Source organism: Triplophysa rosa, linkage group LG18 (assembly GCF_024868665.1).
Source record: "Triplophysa rosa linkage group LG18, Trosa_1v2, whole genome shotgun sequence".
NCBI classification, from domain to species: domain Eukaryota; kingdom Metazoa; phylum Chordata; class Actinopteri; order Cypriniformes; family Nemacheilidae; genus Triplophysa; species Triplophysa rosa.
This window is the reverse complement of record NC_079907.1, coordinates 15,516,413-15,538,838: the sequence shown is the minus strand read 5'-3', so window position 1 is coordinate 15,538,838 and position 22,426 is coordinate 15,516,413. Positions and strand designations below refer to the sequence as shown.

The following is a 22,426-nucleotide window of genomic DNA, read 5'->3' as shown; positions in this document are numbered from 1 at the left end:
TGAAATCTCTACATTCGTTCACTCTTATTTACTGAATGTCCGCTTCAGTACTGTCCAACGCATCAGTGTCTGAAATCACTTAATCCTTTTGTTTGACCTTTTTCCCATATAGTGGACTCAAATGTCATTCGCTATATAGGGAATAGTGAAGGAGCAATTTTGGACATAACAATACATGGGTGCTGTCTTTGTCTTTGGCCTGTTGCTGCGATGGGTCAACGGCGCCACCCAATATGGGAATTGCAAGACTGCTCTATAAACACATACAAGTGAATGGGGGAGCATTTCTTGTCATGACAATTCAGTCATGACAACTCTCTGTCTTCAATTTTAGTATGTTAGTGCTCATGAAATGACATTTTTGGTCTTGGTGTAACTAGGTCTACTTACACTGCTGCTGCTGCTGCTGCTGCTGCTGCTACTGCTGATACACACATGCTGCAGTTAGCATGCAGATGTAGACATGTGGAGCTGGGGGTGGAGGTGGGTGATTGTTAGCTCTAATAGTGTCCTACGCCATACTGCTTACCTCACAATAACAAGACCATTTAACTGCAGAGGTAGAAGCAGCATGCATTGCCATTGGCTATGAATTACCTGAAAAGCCAAATAGTTTGATTCTACTGCAAGCTGATTTGCTGACGGATCTCAAAACTGGGAACTATCACCCTAATAAAGTTTGTCAAGGTTTATAAATATAATAAACAGCAAAAATTATGCAAGCTTCTTTTCTAGACTATAGGAAGGTTATAATGATTGGAAGCACATCCAAGATCTGAACGCTAGACCTCTTACAACTAAGCAAGAATCACACCTAGACTTCTGATGATGTACTGGTATAACAAGAGTGGACAAAGGTTCAAAGGTCAGCCATGGAGGTATGTGGTACACAAAACCCTCAACACACAATCCAGTGGTTTATGGAAACTGGAAACCTTTGCAAAAAAAACATTTGCATGTTTCCACACAACAGATACAACAAGAAGTCTGCTTTCAGGAATTAATTCAAGTTAATTAAATTAAATTAGGGAACTAGGGTTGTGATGATTCATTGAAGTTAGAAAAGCACTGTGTGAATCTGTAGCCTTCTGCTACTAAACATGACCAGTTTAATTGGGCATGGTTGCTTGCTGGTGTATTCTGGGTATAGTGCATATTTAACATACTAATTTTATTTGCAGAATTATGTAGGCTTTCCTCTGTAATGAATATGTGCATGTCAAGAAGTGTGAAAAGTTTGACTAAAAAACCATGCATGCTATGCCTCCGTAAATACTGATAACATTAATATTCTGAATAACAATCTGCGATGATAACTAACAGCTATGGTCACATAGACAGTGTTGGGTATTTACTATCATATTCAATACTAGGTGTGACTCCAATTTGTTATGTTTATACAGGTAACTAACCAAAGTCAAATGTTTCCTATTATCAAAATAACTATGAATAATGCATTTAACCAATGACAGCACTCCAAACAGGAGTGACAGTGTTTTGCTGATGTGTGAACAAAACCAGAGAACCAGGAAATAAATAAAAGAGTGAGAAAGATAGAGAAGAGGAAAAGAGAAGGTGAAGTAACAGAAAAAGAAAAAGAGGCATAATGCATACCTGTCAACACTCCCGTTTGTCCCCGTATTTAATGTCTGACGTTGAGATCTCTGGCAAAATTTAAATGCTAAATTAAGATGGCACCTTGCAGATATACCCTGCACAACCATCCTACCCCAACACCCCACCACCCTCCTCCCCACCAGGGGGTCTCCCAGATTTTGGTACACAAATGTTGATAATGTGGTATGGCAAATGTTATTTTGGCACTTTCCACTGAGCTACATGATCAAATGTTAAAAGGTGGTTTTAATTCTAGCAATCAGAGCTTTTTGCTTGTTGACATGCTCATTATAGAGGAAAAAGTGCTGTGGGAGGCAAGATGAAACGATACCACTGATGATAAAAGTCATTGCTGAACTTACGTTTGGGCCTGCTGATGTATACTGGTGTTCTTTTCTTTGTGCACCGTGATGAAGCACAAAAATATTTCTCAAGGCCAGTCACGGGTGCATGAAAAATAAACAAAAACATGTCTGACCTCTCCAAATTCATTCCCGTCAGCCATCAGCAGTTACGAAACGGGCATGTCATTGAAATATGAGAGCATCTTGTCTGAGAGCACCCAAACAAACCCTAATGCATGCGTGTCTTTAAATAAATTTCCTTAAGGGTCTAGAATTTTCCAAACTTCCTTTGTATCCAGTAAGTAAAGTTGCTATGCAAAACTAAGGAAAAGTTTGACGTGTTATGTAAAGCTATCATTCTCATGATGTAAAAAATCAGGTCAGACTCAGTTCTGTTACTGTCCCTTGTCATCAAGTAGGATATAATGTTTTTTACGGTTTATAGTACCAAATTCAAAAGGGACTTGATCCCCAAAGAAGGTCAAGAAAACCTAACTAATTTCATTTAAACCCCCGACTTGAGCTCAAATAAAAGATTTAAGCATGAGATGTCACGTCTCGCTAGAAACGAGTTCATGAATAAGAATTTGTTTCCACAAAAGACAGAAACATCAAATTAAAATCTTGACATACTCACTGGGAGATTCAATTTTCTCATCTCAGATGGCCTTTTCATGAACAAAAGAGGCAACACAAAAGACGTGGTTAAATATTTTTCTTTTGTGAGTTTTGCCTGTTGGTTTTTTGTTGTTGCTTTACAGCTTTGATAAAACCGAATTTCTTTCTCGTCATGTTGCAGTTTTGCTTGTCAGTGATAGACAGCTTTCAACCTCAGCTTTCGTTAGTGTATCACCTTGAAGATAACTTTCGAGCTAAAACAGTGCAGCAAAGTGCAAGCATCGTGGGTTCAATTCCTAGAAAATATACATATACAACTTAAAAAAATGTGTACCTTGTGTGTAGGTCACTTTGGATAAAAAGCGTCTTCCAAATGCAAGAGTGTAATGAGAAAAAAACTTTTTCACACCTTTATATTCCTCTATTAACAACATACTGTATGTGTATGCACACAGTCATTAAACCAATATGTTAAAATCAGAGTTAATGAAACAGCAAATGCTACTTTATCTAGCTAAAAACCACAAGACCAGAAGTCGAAAAGCAGCAGTGGAAGTTTCATAGAAACTGTGATTACAAAAGCAATTGGAAGCGAAGAAAAGATAAGTCAAACAGCGTAATTTAGATAATGAAAACAATAAAAACATCCAAATGAATGGAACTAGCAAGCCGCAAAGGCTGAATTGCCGACTTAAACAGCCATGATAGAGAAGCTGCCTTAAAGGGGACATATAAAGTGCACAACATTTGTATTTAGCGTTAATTAGGATCTATAAAGTTAAATATATAAAATGCATTCACTCTTTAAAGGGGAGCTTGGAAGTGCAATGGAATGAAACGGAACGCAGATGTTGTGAAGCACGCTTTCAAAAATTGAACTACATCTTATCAGTGTGGCGTGTAGTCTGGTGTGAGACACAGAGAAAACTGCGAGCTGTGTCTTGACAAGATGTCCGTCTAGTGCATGGTTGCTCAGAAAAACAAATACAAACCAGCTCAGATCAAGAACGTGTCATGGGTGTGCCAGCTCTTTGTACTGTATCTCTCTCTATGTTTGTGACAAAATTGTGCCAATAAATGAATTTTATGACAAAACAACATTTTATTTGAAAAAAATCTAAATACATGGCTTGGACCAAATTATGGAGACAGCGAAGCCAATGAGAGCCCAGAATAGATAGAAAACTGTTTACAAACCAATGCCAATGCTACAATAACAGTTTTGATTTGTTTAGGACATTTTAGTAACAATGCAAATTTAAACTTTCAAATAAATTTGAAAGAATTGATTTAATCCAGAGTGTCTTTCTTCAGTCAAAAAATATTTAGCTCACAGCAGGGGCATTGGATCTACAATGTAGAAAATGTAGTGTTGACCTCTGATGTTTGTGCGCAAAGTGCCCTGCATCCCAATCATGCACTTTCCCTGGGCACATTAAAGCATTTTGAAGTCAGCCAAAAACATGAGGGCTCACCACATCCCACAGCGCTTGTGAAATCAGTGTACCACGCACAGGCAATGTGTTTACAAATGCCACAGAGTACGCTGCTCATAAAAGTCAAACACTGTGTCATTAAGCCACTTGCAATGAGACGGTCAATACCAGATAAGATGAAATCCCTAGTACTGATGCAAGCTTAAAACTTGTGCGTTGCCTTTCAGTGCAAAAACTGGTGTCTTATTTACCGAACATCCAGTTAAAGGGATAGTTCACCCAAAAATGAAAATTCTGTAATGATTTACTCACTCTACAGTTGTTCCAAACCTGTTTAAATTTCTTTGTTTGGTTGAACACAGAGAAGATATTTGGAAGAATGCTTGTAACCAAACCATTGTTGGACCCCATTGACTACCATAGTAGGAAAAATTACAACAATAGTCAAAAGTGCCCCAGAACTGTTTGCTACATTCTTCAAAATACCTTCTTTTGTGTCCAACAGAACAAAATGTTTCCTACCATGGTAGTCAATGGGATCCGAGAATTGTTTGGTTATAAGCTTTCTTCCAAATATCTTTCTGTGTGTTCATCAGATTATACGGGTTTGGAATTTTTATTTTTGGGTGAATCCCTTTAAACCATAAATGCCGAAATATCCTCATAAAAATAAAGGTGCTTCATAGCAATGTCAAAGAAGAACCATTTTTGGTTCAACAGAGAACCATTCAGTCAAAGTTTCATCTCTTTCCTACCTTTTTTGAAAACAGAAAGGTTCTTCGGATGTTAAAGGTTCTTTATGAAACCATTTAGACAAAAAAGGTTCTTCTATGGCATCGTGAAGCACCTTTATTTTTAGGCGTGTAGTAGCGATATGCCACCGAAATTTCAAATAAGACATTGTAATATGTGTACATGTTTGTTCATCATGGCATACAGATAAATGGCATAAACGCATGCTTTGCATTTAACAGAGCCAATTCCTGGTGCTTGGATCACAGTAGTGGCGTGATGCACAGTCCCAGATAATATGCAGTATCCAGCATAACCTACACACAGAAAAATAAAGGTGCTTCAGCGGTTCTTTGAGATTATTGAGGCGCTATATAGCACCGCTGGCATATAAAGAACCAGTTAAGCCCCTGTATGGTTTTTCAGCGGTTCTCCGTCGGTTCTTTGGGATGGTTAAGATGCTATATAGCACCACTGCCATACAAGGAACCTGTTAAGCCCCTCACTCCTCCATAAGTAGAAAGAACTGTTTTGGCACAAAAGGGCTGCACTTCATGCATGTATTTAAATGGCATTCATATGGCTTGGTTTTACATTGCTTGGTCAAATATGCTTGACTGCAAAATAATGTTTGCATTCAGTATACTACATTATTATTACTTTTTATTATTATTATAATAACAAGAAATAATTTAACATGTAACAAACATAAGGGCACATTTCAATCCAATTAATAATCAAGTGGAATATATGGGCAATACTTCATGTCTTATTTGACTTTATAAACACTAAGCAGTCTGAAAAAGTAATGCATTATATTAAATATTCATATATGTTTTTATTTTAGATGTTATTTCAAGGACAACAGTAAACTAGAAAGTAAAGTTTGAGTACAAACTTTATGTTGGCTTGACAAAGCCTGTCCTGAAGAGTTTGAAATAGTTTGAAAGGTTTTATAGATTAAAGTTATCGTAAAACTTTGTTCTCATTGTTGTGAAGCAGAGATGTACTGTAGGTCTGGCTAAACGGTTGCTAAGGTCATGCGTTTGGTTGCTATGGGCGTGGCCTGGTAGCTGGCAATTGATAATACTCCAAGCCATAAGTGAAACGAACCAAACCCCATTTCTCTAAGATGTTCTGATGCAGAGATATAGGTATTGAAAAACGGTTGCTAGGCTAGCCTGTTTGGTTGCTATGGGCGTGGCTTAGAATCTGCCAGTTGATGATACTCTAAGCTATGAGTGAAACGAACCAACTCCTGTGTCTCTATGATGTTCTGATGCAGAGATATAGGTGTAGCTAAATGGTTGCTAGGCTAACCTGTTTGGTTGCTATGGGCGTGGCTTGGCATCTGCAATTGATAATACTCTAACCTAAGAGTGAAATGAACCAACTCCCGTGTCTCTACGATGTTCTAATGCATAGATATAGGTTTTGCTAAACGGTTGCTAGGCTAACCTGTTTGGTTGCTATGGGCGTGGCTTGGTATATGCCAATTGATGATGCTCTAAGCTATGAGTGAAACGAACCAACTCCTGTGTCTCTATGATGTTCTGTCGCAGAATTATAAGTTTTGCTAAACGTTTGCTAGGCTAACCTGTTTGGTTGCTATGGGCGTGGCTTAGCATCTGCCAATTGATAATGCTCCAAGCCACAAGTAAAACGAACCAACCCCCATGTCTCTACGATGTTCTGATGCAGAGATATAGGTTTTGCTAAACGGTTGCTAGGCTAACCTGTTTGGTTGCTATGGGCATGGCTTGGATATGAAAACTGATGATGCTCTAAGCTATGAGTGAAATGAACCAACTCCCGTGTCTCTACGATGTTCTAATGCATAGATATAGGTTTTGCTAAACGGTTGCTAGGCTAACCTGTTTGGTTGCTATGGGCGTGGCTTGGTATATGCCAATTGATGATGCTCTAAGCTATGAGTGAAACGAACCAACTCCTGTGTCTCTATGATGTTCTGTCGCAGAATTATAAGTTTTGCTAAACGTTTGCTAGGCTAACCTGTTTGGTTGCTATGGGCGTGGCTTAGCATCTGCCAATTGATAATGCTCCAAGCTACAAGTAAAACGAACCAACCCCCATGTCTCTACGATGTTCTGATGCAGAGATATAGGTTTTGCTAAACGGTTGCTAGGCTAACCTGTTTGTTTGCTATGGGCGTGGCTTAGCATCTGCCAATTGATAATGCTCCAAGCCACAAGTAAAACGAACCAACCCCCATGTCTCTAACATGATACAAGATCAGTATGTTGGCTCTGTCAAGCCAACATAATAACAGTAACAGTAAATAACTTGAGCTACCATGATTGTCTCGTGCGTTTGTAAAAACGCGGGCAGCACATTTTAAATTTCAACGGTCAAGGGGAGTCAAGTGCATCGCGTCGGGTTGACAGAGATATCTGTGGTAAGTCAGAGAAATTAATACGTTTAATCAATGACATTTTATAAACTTTAATTATTTTGTGCGAGAATGGTTTTTGCACTAAATATCTGTTTACAATACAGGTAAATGTTTTATTTTCTATATTAGCGTTCATAAAACAGGACTACTGAATCCGGGTGTACGTGTGTTCACCACTTGCTGTGCGTGTGTTCACTACTCTCTGGATGGGTTAAATGCAGAGGTCACATTTCGGGTATGGGTCACCATATCTGACTAATAGGTCACTTTCACTACAGTTCTCTGCAATCTCAATGTTTTGACAGTAGATTTGAGCCTGCCCACTCGCCAAAGCCGTGCTGCCGGGTTACAGAGTCACTACAGCAGGTGCCGCAATGCAGAGGAACCGCAGGAAGAAGCACTTGTTGCGACAAGTTGTTGGGTCAAGTCTAGAAGTCTTTTTCAAACAGAGGGTGAGTAAATCATTACATTAATTTGTTGAGTGTCATAACAGCATATTTATCCTATTATAGTCGCGTAACATTGCTCATCCACTATGTCACTAAGCCAAATCTATACATTTAAAAAATATAGGTATTAGTGTGCACATGGCCTGAATTATTAATTTTGTTTAATTTGTTTTTTTGTGTTCATGAAATAGGATACAGTTTGGGAAGGACCTTAATCCTAAAATACTGTTCTTCAGTTTCTGACCATGAACATCTTCAATGTGGCAAGACATGGAATCAGAGAAATGCTGACCAGCTTAGCAAATAATAATTATAAGTATAATTGCTGATTTATTATTATTATTATTATACTTGTTGACTGTACACTACAGACCTCTTACTTTTTATTTTATATCAAAGTATGTGCCAATAACTTATGCTTTGTTTTTGTTTACAGTGGTATTGTAGATCTGGAAAAGAATGCTGCACTGCTTATTTTACCATCCTCATTGTGCGAAAATAGCGGGTTTCACTTCGCGGGGTTTCACAATTCAAATGTAAGTTTTATAAGTTAACAGTGTTTTTTATTTTATTAGTAGAAACAATATCTCTCATCCTCCTGCTGTTCCAAACTGTATGACTTTCATTCTTCTATGATAAGTAGGTGTTTGGGAATATTAAGGAACTGATAACCACAGTCAACATTTACTTCAATTGTATGGTAAGAACGATAAAACGATAATGAATGACATAATTTGGTGTCTTCTTGTGTCATACAGGTTTGGGATAAAATGGGGTTGACTGAATCTCAATGAGGCTTTTATTGTATTCTCAATTACTCACTACATGTTTAATATTTTTCTAACTTACAGGATTCAGCAAAGCTAATAACAGGAATAATTCTTTGTGGCACTTCAAGACCCCCAGTTGTGAAGACATGGAACTGACAGAGGCACTAGTGTTCCCCTGCCTGTTTCTCTTGTTTTTACCCTATGGACTACACCTCCCATCATGCTCCACGCTCCCTCACTTTTTCCTCATCTCCCATCAACCTCACCTGTCAGCGATACCCTCATCACAGAGACTGTATATATACTCTCCCTGTTCCTTTGTTCATTGTCAAGTCTCGTCTATATAGTCTGCAATTACGTTGTGTTCTCCAGTGAATTCTTTTGTTGTTGTGCTTTAAAATATATAATGTAGTATTGGATATCTCTCCGACTGTGGTCTGTGGTTGCATACACACCCCCGTGACACTTAGCTGTCTATGTTTTATTCAGTGTGATATATGCAAAACCCTTCATTCGCACAAAAAATGTCATCGAGCACTGTTTGTTTAAACTTATTAGTGGCTACAAGACTGTCTGTCCCGCTTCCCAAATTATACAACCAACTTATACCATGGTATTTTATGAGTTGTATTGCCACAATGAACCTAGTACTTGTGGTTAATGGTTTAATGTCAATTTTTTTAAGACTTAAGCTTTAATGCTGTTATGAATGTTATAAATATATAAAATTATTTTACTGTTGTTTCATAGTGATTATTCTGATTTACAGTATATGCTATTATTTTTATCATTTATGGTTGAAATGCGTGTCATGTTTACAGTCATTAAATCTGTTACTATTTAATAATAAGTAATTCTGCTGTGGTTATTTAAGCTGTCAAAATATTTCAATAATAGAACATTTTCTCAGTCTACAAATAACCCTATAAGGTTCTATAGACTAGAGCACCATTTTTGTTGAAGCAATAAAGTGCTACGTGGCACCTCTTATGGTTCTACATAGCACCATTTGATAAAGGTGCTATATAGCACCTTTAAAAATAGGTGCTATATAGCACTAAAACCGGTTCCCCTATGATTACGAGCCAAAGAACCACTTTTGGTGCTATTTAGCACCATTTTTTCTTAGAGTGATAGCGCTCTGCAAAATGGGGAATTATATTGTGCAAATTGCATTCAGCGCTAAATTTTGGGCCTTGTTTGCAGCATTACCTGATTTGCATAATGCCTTAGTGTGCTAAAACTATGCAGACACCATGTGCATGTGCAAATAAACCACACTGTCAGAGTGTGTAATTCATATTCGTCGAATCCCTTTAGGTGAGTGTCTTAAAGATCAGTGCACGGTATTGAACAGTGTCCCAATGATCTGATAGCCATTATTGTTCATGCTTTGTATTGGAGAGGAAGCATGTCAAACAATATAGTGCCTGAAAACATCCATATGGGCTCCATGGAAACCAATACCGTGCAAGAGACTCCTATTGACATCTAGGTCAATGCACCTGCAGACACATACCAATTAATGTTTTCAGATGTGGTTGGGGCACATTTATAGCAACTGATGTCACAACACTAGCGTGCACATAATAATGTACATAATGCAATGCACAGAACAGCAGGATTCTTTGATAATATCATTATATTCACAGGTTGTGACGACGAAGCAACTTGAGATATAATTTCAGGAAGAAAATCTCCAAATAAATCATAATGAGCTCAAAGGCCAAGAGCAACACAATGAAAATCTGACAGTGACAGTGGAGGTAATTTGTTTTGAAAGGCACAGTGTAACTCGGTGAGCGGAGCACGACGCATAATAATAATAATAAACACGACAACAGTGTGCAGCGTGCTCGAGAAGCGGTAAATAAATACAAGCGCATGGACGAGACAAAGTTGATGAGTGAAAAGGGATGAAAAGCCCACCATCCTCTTGTGCAGCTACTCGAGGGCAGAAAAGTGACCACCTACTCTTTCAGTGACATACCTCCTACACGCTCCACACGCATTTATACAAATCAAACATCACAAATACGTTAAATCCCCACTATGTTTTACACTACTGAACAAATAGAGGGACAAAGAATATTGGGGAATTGAGCTTTGAATTCATGTGATAGTTTTAGCTTTCATGAAGATCTATGAATCACAAAGCATTAAAGACCTCTGGAAGCTTGTGAGGGAAAATGTATCTGTTATGCAAATGTATAAAGACAGAAACAGTATCTATATACGTATATACAGTATATAGAATATACAAAACAACTACAGGGCTCATATTTTTCACAGTCAGATTTCCACCCTTGAGATATTAGTATTGCAAATTTAATTTGAAGTGTCAAAGAGAGTTTAATTTGAGTTAATTTAACAGCTTCTCTGTTTGCTTAGTTAAATTACAGCAATAAAACCAATTCATTTATTAAAATGATCGTAATTTAAAATGATAATTAAGTTATTTACTACAAAAAAGGTTTAGCGGGTTGTTAGCATCTGGGGTCATCAGCTTCATAGTTTATATATTCAGATTCCTATTCAACTATTTCCCATATTTCCCATATCTACATTATGCTGTTTCCAGTATTTGATCAATGTATTGTAGTCCTAGGAGTTTTTTTTCATTCATTGAAGCCGATACATTCATTTTATTTAAAAGGATTGAGTAATTTACTCAATAGACTGTGATTAAATATCACCCTTTCTAAACAGATTGAGATAGATGTATCTGCTTTATAGAATGCAAACCATTGAGTCACATTATATAAGAATCAAAGGCTACATTAACTATATTCTCTTAATTCAGCCACTTCAAAGAATTGTTAAGTAAGAATTTGGTCTTTCTGAGTCTTATTAGTAAGTCTGCTCTTATATTAAACACTGTCTGTTTCACAGTCGAAAATTATATAAGGAGTTCATAAACAAACTGAAGACTTGGGTTATTTAACCATTAGGAAAAATATGACACCCATGACTGGATCACTAGAATGTTCTTTACACAAAACCATTTTCTTATTTAATGTTTTATAATTTCATTTTTTAATGGGATATATCAATACTTAAAGGGACAGTCCATCCAAAAAATTAAAAATCTCTCATGAATTACCCTCTAGTTGTCCCAAATCTGTATTCATTTCTTTGTTTGGTTGAACACAAAGATATTTGTAAAAATGTTAGCAACTGAGATTTCTGGGGCATCATTGACTACCATAGTAGAAAAAATATTGTATATTTTTCTATCTTCTATTAAACACAAAATAAGATATTTTGAAGAATTTAGGAAAACAAGCACCTTTGACTACCATTTTTGACAACCCCAGAAATCTAAATTCCTCTGTTTAACAGAACAAAGAAATGTATACAGGTTGAGTAATTCTGTCACGGATGTGGCAAAAGAAGAACCCAAATGCAGGCAGGCAGTAAGGGGTTAACAGACAAGACTTTATTTAACAAAATAAACAAAAGACAAAACAAAAACCCACGATGGGGTGTAAACAAGAACAGGATAATAATAAGTAAAAGGGACGTAACTAACTAAACACCAAACTAAACAACACTTGACAAAGACTAAACTAAACACTTACTGAAACAGGGACGATAGACTCTGGCAACACAGGGACCATCAGGACACAGCACATACACACGCAATGACCGACACAAGACAATGACACATGAGGGTATTATATAGGGAAGACAGACAAAGGATAACGACACGGGGCAGGTGTGGGTAATTAAACACTCAGGGAAAGATAACGAGGAAACGAGAGGAATGGGGCCAATGACAAGACACTGGAGAGAACGTATATTATTGTCAAAAGGACAATAATATGTTTCTCTCCACACATAACCAAAAGCTTTGCCATGGCTCTGCTACAGGACCAAGAAAAACATGACTAAGGAAGCAGAGCCATGACAAATTCATGACAAAATTTTCAATTTTTGGGTGGAGTATCCCATGAAATGGCATGGAATCTAAATTGAAAAATCATATTGTCATGGAATATTGTAGTGTTTTTGTATAAGTGAATTATCTGTGCACTTCAAGTTTTTTTATTCATGTGGCCTTACAATCTTTAATCACGTTAAGCCCCCCCTTTCTCATTTCAAGAGGCTGTTTCACTCAGCTATGTCACAGTACAGAAAAGAAGACAATTGCTACTTCAGTTTCATGGTGACTTTAAATTTAAAAGAAAAATAACTGCCTTGTACTGAGAGAAAACATGTTATATTTAAGAATGCCCTTTTTACATTGCTTTGGTTTATTTAATTACAAAGATAACTTATTCACTTAAACCCATAGACTGTAAAAATGGACGACGTGCCCCCCTCCACTTCCACTGTAGAAAAAGGAAGCCAAAATGTCTGAGATATAGTCAAACCAGAGTCTGTGTAGTAACAAGCTTGAGGTGGAGCCGCTGTATCAAGGTCCCACCCATATTTCCAGATGACAACCAATTCGTAAATGAACAAATCATTTTATCACTCCCTTTTTATAACATCATATAACTAACTAAAACCAAACTGATTAGAAACAAACACTTGAACATAGTGTACATAAGCGTGATAAGAACTAACTAAAATGACAGAAATCATATTTGGCAAAAATACGTAACTTCGTAACATGATTTGACTAAGACCGCCCAAATCTACACGTAGTTAAGGTGGGCGTAATTGTAAATCTCATTGTATCGTATGTCAGTACAATTGCTTTGGAACCTGATGTTCCGAATATGGTAAGAAGCGTTACATTTCCGTGAAATGCTTGCAGTATTTGACCAATCACTACGCACTGGTGAACTGGCCAATCACAGCACACCTCGCTTTTCAGAGCGATGAGCTTTGTAAAAAATCAGCGCGTTTCAGAGAGGCAGGGCAAAGAGGAGATACAAATATGCACGGTTTGTGGAAAATACAATTTTTTTAAACTCTAAATGGTGTATACACATTGCGTTACATCTAAAACAAACAATAATATTCGTTTTAGCCGTGCAATATGACTCCTTTAAGACATATGCAGCACGCTTGCTTAAACCCCGTAAAACCCTAAAATGGCTTTTCTATACTACATACAACATGTGCCATTAAATTACATGGATATAATGTCATCAGCATCATATTTTCAGCAGAGCTGAAAATAAGTTCATAACCATGTAGTCATGTAATCTCAATTCAGCTCATGTCCCGAGAGTCAGTGCACCATCGATGATACAAAGTACTTTTGGAAGACACGATATCTATACAGAATATTTTAGTATCGCTGCAGGGTCCAAAAAGAAGTGACAAACAAGCCACAGCTATCATCTAGTGCTCACCTCTCCCCAGAGTTCCTGATAGCTGATGCGTGGCTGACTCCGCTAAGTTTAATTAAATGTTTTCATGCTTGCCTTCACTGCTGTATCTCTTACAGAAATCTAGCTTGGTAAAAGTTGAGTGCCGCAGATAGGATTAGTCTCATGAGCTGACAAAGCGATTGCGGCGCACCGTGAGACAGCCGGATCTCGAGCTTTGAGCTGTTCATCAGAAGGTTAATATAATTACATTAAATGATAATTGCACTTGTACTGTTCCGTCTACGGGAGATGAGTCTCAGATACGTGTTTGGCATTCACATACTTGGCACAAGCTGTTAAGATCTGAAATTATACGCATTACGCTTAATATGCAGATGATTGCATTTACATTGCATTAGTTAACTTTTACATTATTGCGACTTATAATTGAATCCTATTTTGCTTTCCTGGTTTTCTAAATGCTATTTAATATTTATTATTATTATTATTATAAGGGATGCAGCTATAGGATTTTTATTTTAACAAACAATAAAGAGTAATGACCCATAGTTGAGGACGGGACTTTATAAAAATGCAGTGGCCAGATGTAAATCAGCTATATAAACATGGCAGACATGCCCATTCTGTATAAAGATAAATCAGTAGCAAAACTTGAGAGCATGTAGATTTTAATTTGGGAACTTGTAAAGTAAGTATTTGTACCTGTACACTAAAATGTACACTCATAGCCCCCAATGTGAAATTGTCTTCTGAATTTGAAGTTGCAGAAAAATACTCACAAATGTGTAAACTGGCATTTACAAAATACATCAGCAGATACAAATGCATAGCACATATTTACACGCTTTCCTAGATTCAGATTTGAATTGCAACCACAAATAGGCATCTACAACCTCTCAAATCCGTCACCGCAGTTTCAAATCTTCCCGCCTTGACTTTTGCTACTACTTTCGCGAGAAACCCGTTGCAAAACTAACTTGTGCACTTAAAAGCTCAGAGGCGAGAGAAAGAGCGCCATTTGATGACGTCATGCAGCTGATCCACACCGCCCCCTAATTAAAACGGAATTGATAATCGTGTTGTTGTTGTTTTATACCACGGTTATTGTCAATACTGGTACAGTATATTGTGACATCCCAAGTTGTTGTTGTTATTATTACTATATTGATCATTTTTAAAATGACTTTTACTTAACTCTGGCATAGATAATCAAATGTTGTTCCTATCAAGCAACAGATTATAAAGGAGTTTCACAACATTTTGATGTCTGTACCTGTGATTACACATTTTCTGTGTGCTGTTACCTCTCTCAGAGGGTGGTAAGATGCTTTCCAAAGGATTTTAATTGAGCTAGACGCAGTATTAATAGAACAGAGATATCAAATTCACAACAAGCTAATCAGTGCTGTGTTTTCTGAGACAAGATACATTATACTGTAAAGCATTGAAATTAATGGTCACATAAAAAGTACCACTAATCTTAATTTAAGCCATAGACATATCACACAATGGTGACATGATTTGATATGAAAATTTTGAACTGGTGTGACATCACGTAGCCACTATAAATTTATTTAATCTTTTACGACTTCACATTAAATTGAATATATTAAGGCATGAAAAATTCATTCATTTTTGCAGGATGATTTAAAATAAAAAGAAAAAGGTGACAAGTTACAGGACCTAACACAGAAACACATTTTCCCTTATTGTTCGTATTACAATCCTGACATTCATTTCTAACCATTTGAAATCTTACATCACATCACTACGTCACCTCAACATTTTACATCTTTAGAAGTGTAATTGTGTCAGGCACTCTGGGCCATGTACTGTAGAAGAGTTTTGGTAAAAGGAAATCACAGTATGAATGTGGCTGTGAGCATCTCTCTCTTCGATTCTCTACTTCTCTCGGCCCCTGAGGTCACTGCATTTGGGAGAGGAGGAAAGCACTTGAGGGATGCAAGCTGACATCAAAACACCCACCCACAGACAGCTCTGAGATGTCTGCATTGTTCTCCATTTTGTTCGAAAGATTACAACACAAGTTTAACATTAAAGATGCGTGTTGAAAAAAGCTTCTGGATTTGGTGCGGTTTCACGTATAGAGGTGATATTTAGATATGTGAAAAGTACAGCTGTCTTTCACGGACAAGGTTGTATAAGTGTGCGATATTAAATGTGTATTATGTACATTAAACACATTCCATTTAGATTTAAAGAGATATTAAACATTTTGACAATAACCAAGTATCTGCATTGCATGGTAACTGAGCTGTTGCTTGGCAGAATAATTATTCTGCTTTTTAACATTGTGAAACAAAGTATTTATTTAACATTTGTGTTTTTTCTTATTACTGTTGTTGTTTTCAATATTTTAGTAAAACAAAAAGCCAGTTGGGTTTAGGCACACAAATCCTGCATAAAACAAAATGCCCATTGGTGACCCTCATTTTCACAATTCGGACCAACAGCTTTAACATTGACTTATACACAACATTTGCAATAAAACCCAACTTCCGATTCGGTACAGATGCCGTAGAATAAAACTCAGCTAACATGTCCACACTGCACCACAATTCTTAGTAGACCAGATGCATCAGTAACATGTAGCCACTGAGAGGCATCCAGCTTTGACATGAAACTCTCTCTCAGCTGTATTGTGCGGTTCTTTTGACACAGCCCATCATCTCAGATATGCTTCCTGAGTCTTTTAATCCTGTGCCACCACCTCAATGTTAATATAGTAAATCTTCATTTTTTATGAGACTATCGCAGCGCTACTCAAGGGCTCTGCCAAAAGAATTCAAATTAGACTGAGAGCTTCCACAGTTCACGTGTGTCTTGTTTTACAATTGTGTGTCACATTTAGGTTACACGTCTCACGTACTCGCTCGCACTGTAACTGTTTGCACGTACAATAAGGGTCCGTATATTTTTATGCCTCCATAATATACGTCTTTTATATACTGGAAAAAAGATTAAACTCACACTGTTTAAAGATTTTATGACACCATTTTAGTGCCACAATTACATTTAATAAATGTGATTTTGAGAATAAAGTTGTAACATTGCGAGAACAAAATAAAAATATTATGATTTTCTCTTAATAATAAGCATTTTACGAGAATAAAGTCATTAAGTTTGGAGAATAAAGTCATAGCGTTATGAGAATATAGACTTTATGATTATATGTTAAGCTTTATAAAACTACTGGGTCTGTCCCACTATAAAACTGCCAATCCTGTTTGACAAAATTGCAGAAATTCATAACTACTATAAAAAAAATCCAAAACTGACACCCTCATGTCAGCTAACTTAATTTTACCAAATAATGACTGATTATAACTTTTTATTTCCATACTGCTACTCAAAATACCCTTGTGTAAAAAATCTAATTCTAATTTAAAGGTGCAATGTGTAATATTAAGGAGGCTCTATTGACGGAAATGCATAACGTGTTCAGAGGTGTTTAAAGACCTTACATAATGAAGCTTTATGTTTTTATTACCTTAGAATGAGCTATCTACATACACTGCGGGTCCCCTTGTATGGGATTTTGCCATGTTGTTTCTACAGTAGCACTAAAAACTGCTCTATAGTTTCGTATACATTATCTCCTTCGTGAAAGGAAAGAAGTGAAAACGTGACAACATCTTTAGTCCTGTGTCAGCCACCGTAGTGCTTCGAAAGGGAGGGGTGGAGTGAGCCGTTGGTTGCAATTCACAACCTCACTGCTAGATGCTAGACCTTTAATTATAATATCAGGCATGTGATCAGCCAAGGACAAAAAAGAAGGAAGACTGCATGCACCCTCGCCCAACCCCAATCCCCCCAAAAATAGTCTTTAATGTTAATAATTAAATACATTATTTACATTATTAAAAACAGGTAACTGTTTGCCAAAAATATATATTTTTCACTTAGCAACACAAAAATAAACTATTATAATTACCCAATTCTTACTGGCAATTTTGGAAATATCAGTTCAATTGTTTATTAGTTTAACAGTCACCTAAACAACATTTAATAAAACAGGTTGATGCTTTGTGCAAATATCTTATGCTAAGTAAGTACAAGCAGCCGGTTGTTATCGCAGAAATAAGCCCCGACAGTGTGATCAGGACCCGATGCAAAGCAGAGGGTCTTGTATCACACTGAAGAGGCTTATTTTGCGATAACAGCCGACTGCTGGTACATTATCCCGCTTATTACACGGCTACTTGCCACATCAGAAAAAAATAGACATGAAATGTCAATTTGAAATATTTCAATAGCTCATTTTTACCGAAAACAGACCTTCCGCGAAGAAAAGCCGTTTACTTTCGTTTTTTAATGTTAGAAACGACGTTCAAAGGTCACAAACAGGCAATTGGTTCTAAACATTTGTAAATATAATGTCATATATGTTATTAAAAGACATATTTATATTTAATTTGTCAAAAAACCTGTCAAAAGATTTGCTGCATCCAGCTTACCATGTGTTATAGTTTTGAGAGGTTGTTATCTGTGAATAACGAACCTGCAAATGTCGCGACTGGCCAGTCAGAATCACGCATTCCAACGAGCCGTGTAATAATGTCAAATAACATGGCATTAATAAATGGCACCCCTTGAGTAGTTTATATTAGAACTACTTTCTTTATTGTAATCAGCAATTATTCATTCAACAGACTTCCATACACAGCCACTAGATGGCGGAACTACGTCATTCATACAGCATTTGTCCGCATTAATCTGCATGTAATAAAGTTATTTGCAAACGCTGCATGTTGCGGTTTTAGTCATTTAAATGTATGCATTCAGTAGAGACTTCAACGCGTTTATATATTAGACAGTGACTAGATCGACCATTTGTATAGTTTCAAGCCATTAAATCGCGGAATGGCCTATTTTAGTCTCTGTATATAGATAATGTTATAATGTTGAAGCATATTGTATAGATGTCTCAACTTCCAGACACAGGATTTTCTGTTTGGGCCTACATTACAAAATGGTGTTCAGTTCCCCACTTAATAAAAAATGACACCACACGCTTTTTTGTGTACCAAAACAGCTGAGTATGGCGTCTATTTTTCACGGACTCTCTGGATACATAAAGATAACTTGCGAAATTATGTTCCGAATGAAGCGGTCACTCTGCATTTATAACAAGCGTGTGCGTGACGTAGAGAGCATAGAAAGGATCCTGTTGGCCGTCTGTACGATGACTATGCGCACATCCCCAAACCCCCACCCCCCAATCCCGTAACGAATTGAAATAAATCGAATTTTTGCAATTTACGTGGGTGATCCCAGCGGTCAAAAAATACGGAAATCCGTATTTATACGGAAAAATCACATCCCTGTTATATAATAAAAATTGAAATGCCTGAACCAGACCAAAGCATATTTCTGAACATCTGGTAAACCGTTTAACAGAATTACTGCACAAGCATACTTATAACACTTTTAAACAGACTTTACCCTAACTTTATCCTAAGTGACGACAGTGTTGATCTTTCAGATCCATTTAATTGCACTCAACTTCTCAAAATCTGGGTTATTTTGAGTGTCTCATCTGAAAGCATTCATTCTACTGTAAAATGACATAAAGGACCCTCTATCCATTAGCCTACATATCCTCCACTGAGTGGCTCACAGCAGGAGTCTGAACAGCAGACTGGCTGTACTCGTCCCCTTCCCCCCGCTGCTCCCCTGGGACCGCTCTGTGTTTATTGCCACTAAAAAGGGCTTAGAGATGCAACATGCACATCAACGATGCCCACAAAGGACAGAACTTGCCCATTTTACAGGTCCTCGTCTCTTAGCATTTGGAAAACGTTTTTGCCGTGACATCATTGATGATTTGTTTTGGATCGGAGAGTCCCCATAGTCATTTTAATGCCTCTACAAACATACTATTTAAGCTTTAAGCATCATGTTGATACTGCATGACTTTTATTCATTTCTAACTTTTAGAATGCACTAAACACTGCCTATAATAAATACTTTGTAAAATTATGTACTATTCTCTGTTTGACTTTTTCGCCTTGTAACAATGTGATTTTGTTGAGGTCAGAATGACCCCAAATAGAAACAACATGAAGACAGAATTTTCATTTTTGGGTGAACTGTTCCTTTAAAGGACCAGTCAGTAAAATCTAGCGGCAACTAGCGCTGAGGTTGCGAATTGCAACTACCCTCCCTTTCGAAGCACTACAGAGGCTGACACAACATGGCGAATTACATGCAAGATAGAAATAGCTCATAATAAGGTAATAAAAACATAACGCGTCATTATGTAAGCTTTTAATACACCTCTGAAGACATATGTATGTATATTATATTGCATTTCTGTCAATAGACCCTCCAAAAAATGACACACTGGTCCTTTAAGACAGCTTTGAGCTAAAGTATTGAGTCAAGTTTTTTACAGTCTTGTGGGATATTTTAAAGTAAAAATCTTACATATTGTGCCTTTAAATCAGAGGAAAATATGAAAGGAATTTAAAGGGAAAAACCAAGGTTAATTGAAAAATTTATATTATTATTTAACACCAAGAGCATTGGAGTCTCTGGGACCTCAGACAAAGAACGTCACCTCAACAGAACATGAGGGATTTTACACAACATTTGCAGATGTGCAACCTGCGAAAAGTACATTTAAAAACTAGCTGCCCTATTTATCATAACATTGGCGTGTAAGTGATTTTTTCCACGGGTGCACAATGTCCTTCGCAGGTCTTTCACACGTTTTGTGCAATTTCAAAATGGGCACCGTTGAAAACCATAATGAGGTAATTATCCGTACACAGCTGGCACGGAAGAGGCTCACGGACACACTGCACTGCTCCCATACACACACAGTGTTTTCCTTTCTGCTTCACAGAACAATCTGCCACACAGAAGCAGGAATTTATTCCCATATATTCCTTACACTGTATGTGTCAGCCTTTTATTGAATCTCATCAGACTCTTCCCTCACACAGCTGAGAAATATAACACAGAACTGCATGTGAGTCCGTAATAGACCTATATACTGCGTGAGACAACTGACATTATTACTGCAACAACGGGGTTCAAAGGAAATGTGATTCTACCATACCAAAACATAACTAAAACACATATATTGTGCACTCAAATGATGAGTTTTACAGACTGAATGTCACATTCCACTTTCAACAAAAGGAAATCTTACAATGCCGAGCGAGAATGGGATATGGAAGGGCTGGAGTGGAGGGTTTGGGGGGCAGGTTTACTCTGACTTCCACCGTCTTCATCCCTGCAGCTTCCATATGAATAATAGATTACAAATGAAAACCAGCATTTGCCTCGCAGGTATCAAGGAAGATGCACATACGGCAATGAAAGCACGGTAAAGAGGGTGGTTAGTGTTTATATTTTCCAACTTGAAAATTACAGACTTATGTTTGCTTCAACAAGCCATTCGGTGTGAAATAATAAGATGCTTGTGCGAAGGAGTAATAAAACGGTATATAGGTCACCTTGCGTATCCGATAGTTATTCAATGTGGAGTGAGCTCGTTAAATCCTGCATGTAATCTACATGAATCCAGCTATAGGAGTTCTTTTATGTGAGGTGCTTTACTGTATGTCAGGTTCTGACCGGTTCAAAGAGAGAACATAAACCCGTACATCCGCACACAAAACATTCCATTTGCAAACAGTATTGTAATTCATGTCTCATTCTTTGCTTAGCCTTTTATCTTCTAATGTATTCATGAAAGCGATGTTAGTAGGGGGTTAGTAAATTCATATTCCCCGTCAGACACCGAGGCATGCTGGTTAATCTCAGATGCGTGTGTTTCATGTTGAGATTAGTGCTGGGAGAAGTAACCAACACACTTGTCCACTGGCATGCGACTTGCTACATCCTATAACCACAATGGGGTTAATAGTAACGTATATCTATAGTATTTTATACCGGTGAAAGAAAAAGAGCTTTCATTGTGAACTGACACACTTCATAATGAAGTTTGCATATTCACGAGTTTACCTGCGCAGATAATAGTGATGTTGATAGGGAAATAATGAAAGAGCGTGGTTATAAGGTTATGCGTATTTGGCGTGCTGTCCGGGAAGCGGGCTCCGAGCTCGCCAGATCTATCCGAGCCCGAAACACTCTACACCTTGGTCGAGGTGAGTGCGCCGAGCTCGGAACCGGTTTGAGCCCAGAGCACCCCCCCCATAAAGCGCGATTGGGACAGCCGCCGGAGTACGCATACCCCCCAAATGCGATACAAAACGCTGCGGAGGCGTGGACTGCGTTCGGGTAAAACGAAAGGATGACGGCTCCTAGGGAGACGAGGTTGTGATGAGACAAGAATGGGTAGGGGTTCCTCGGAGGATTGTTGAGGCTGATATGACGTGAGGGTGCCTGCTGGAGTGATGAGAAGTTAGAATCTGAGAGCTGCTGGGAGTAGTGCACGTAGAGGCTGTAAACATGGGGATTTCCGAACCATAAATGAACATGGCTTCGTAGGTGTCCCTGGGGTTAAGCCTGATACTGGAAGGAGGCGACTGAAGAAGGGAGCCAGCTGTAATAGTGGAGGATCCTGCTGGGGTGAACGCTGCTGTGATGCTTGCTTCTGTCGAAGTTGTAGGCGGCAGAAAGCGAGACGGAAGCACTGGCCTTTGCGGAGGCGATCGCTGCTGCGACGATGGCTTCGATGCCTTAGATGGAAGCACTGGCCTCTGTGGAGGCGATCGCTGCTGCGACGCTGGCTTCGACGCCTTAGATGGAAGCACTGGCCTCTG

The 22,426-nt window shown here is 37.9% G+C and overlaps 1 protein-coding gene and 1 long non-coding RNA gene across 11 annotated transcripts in view; one reads left to right on the top strand and one right to left on the bottom strand.

The window, feature by feature from the left end:
* Window positions 1–22,426, bottom strand: part of LOC130568718 (protein shisa-6) — a 90,671-nt gene that overhangs the window by 36,897 nt on the left and 31,348 nt on the right. The window lies entirely within an intron of this gene.
* LOC130568719 (uncharacterized) lies at window positions 6,792–9,138 on the top strand. The gene is made up of 3 exons (XR_008964740.1): window positions 6,792–7,925; window positions 8,046–8,145; window positions 8,461–9,138. It is a non-coding gene; the product is annotated as an uncharacterized LOC130568719 (long non-coding RNA).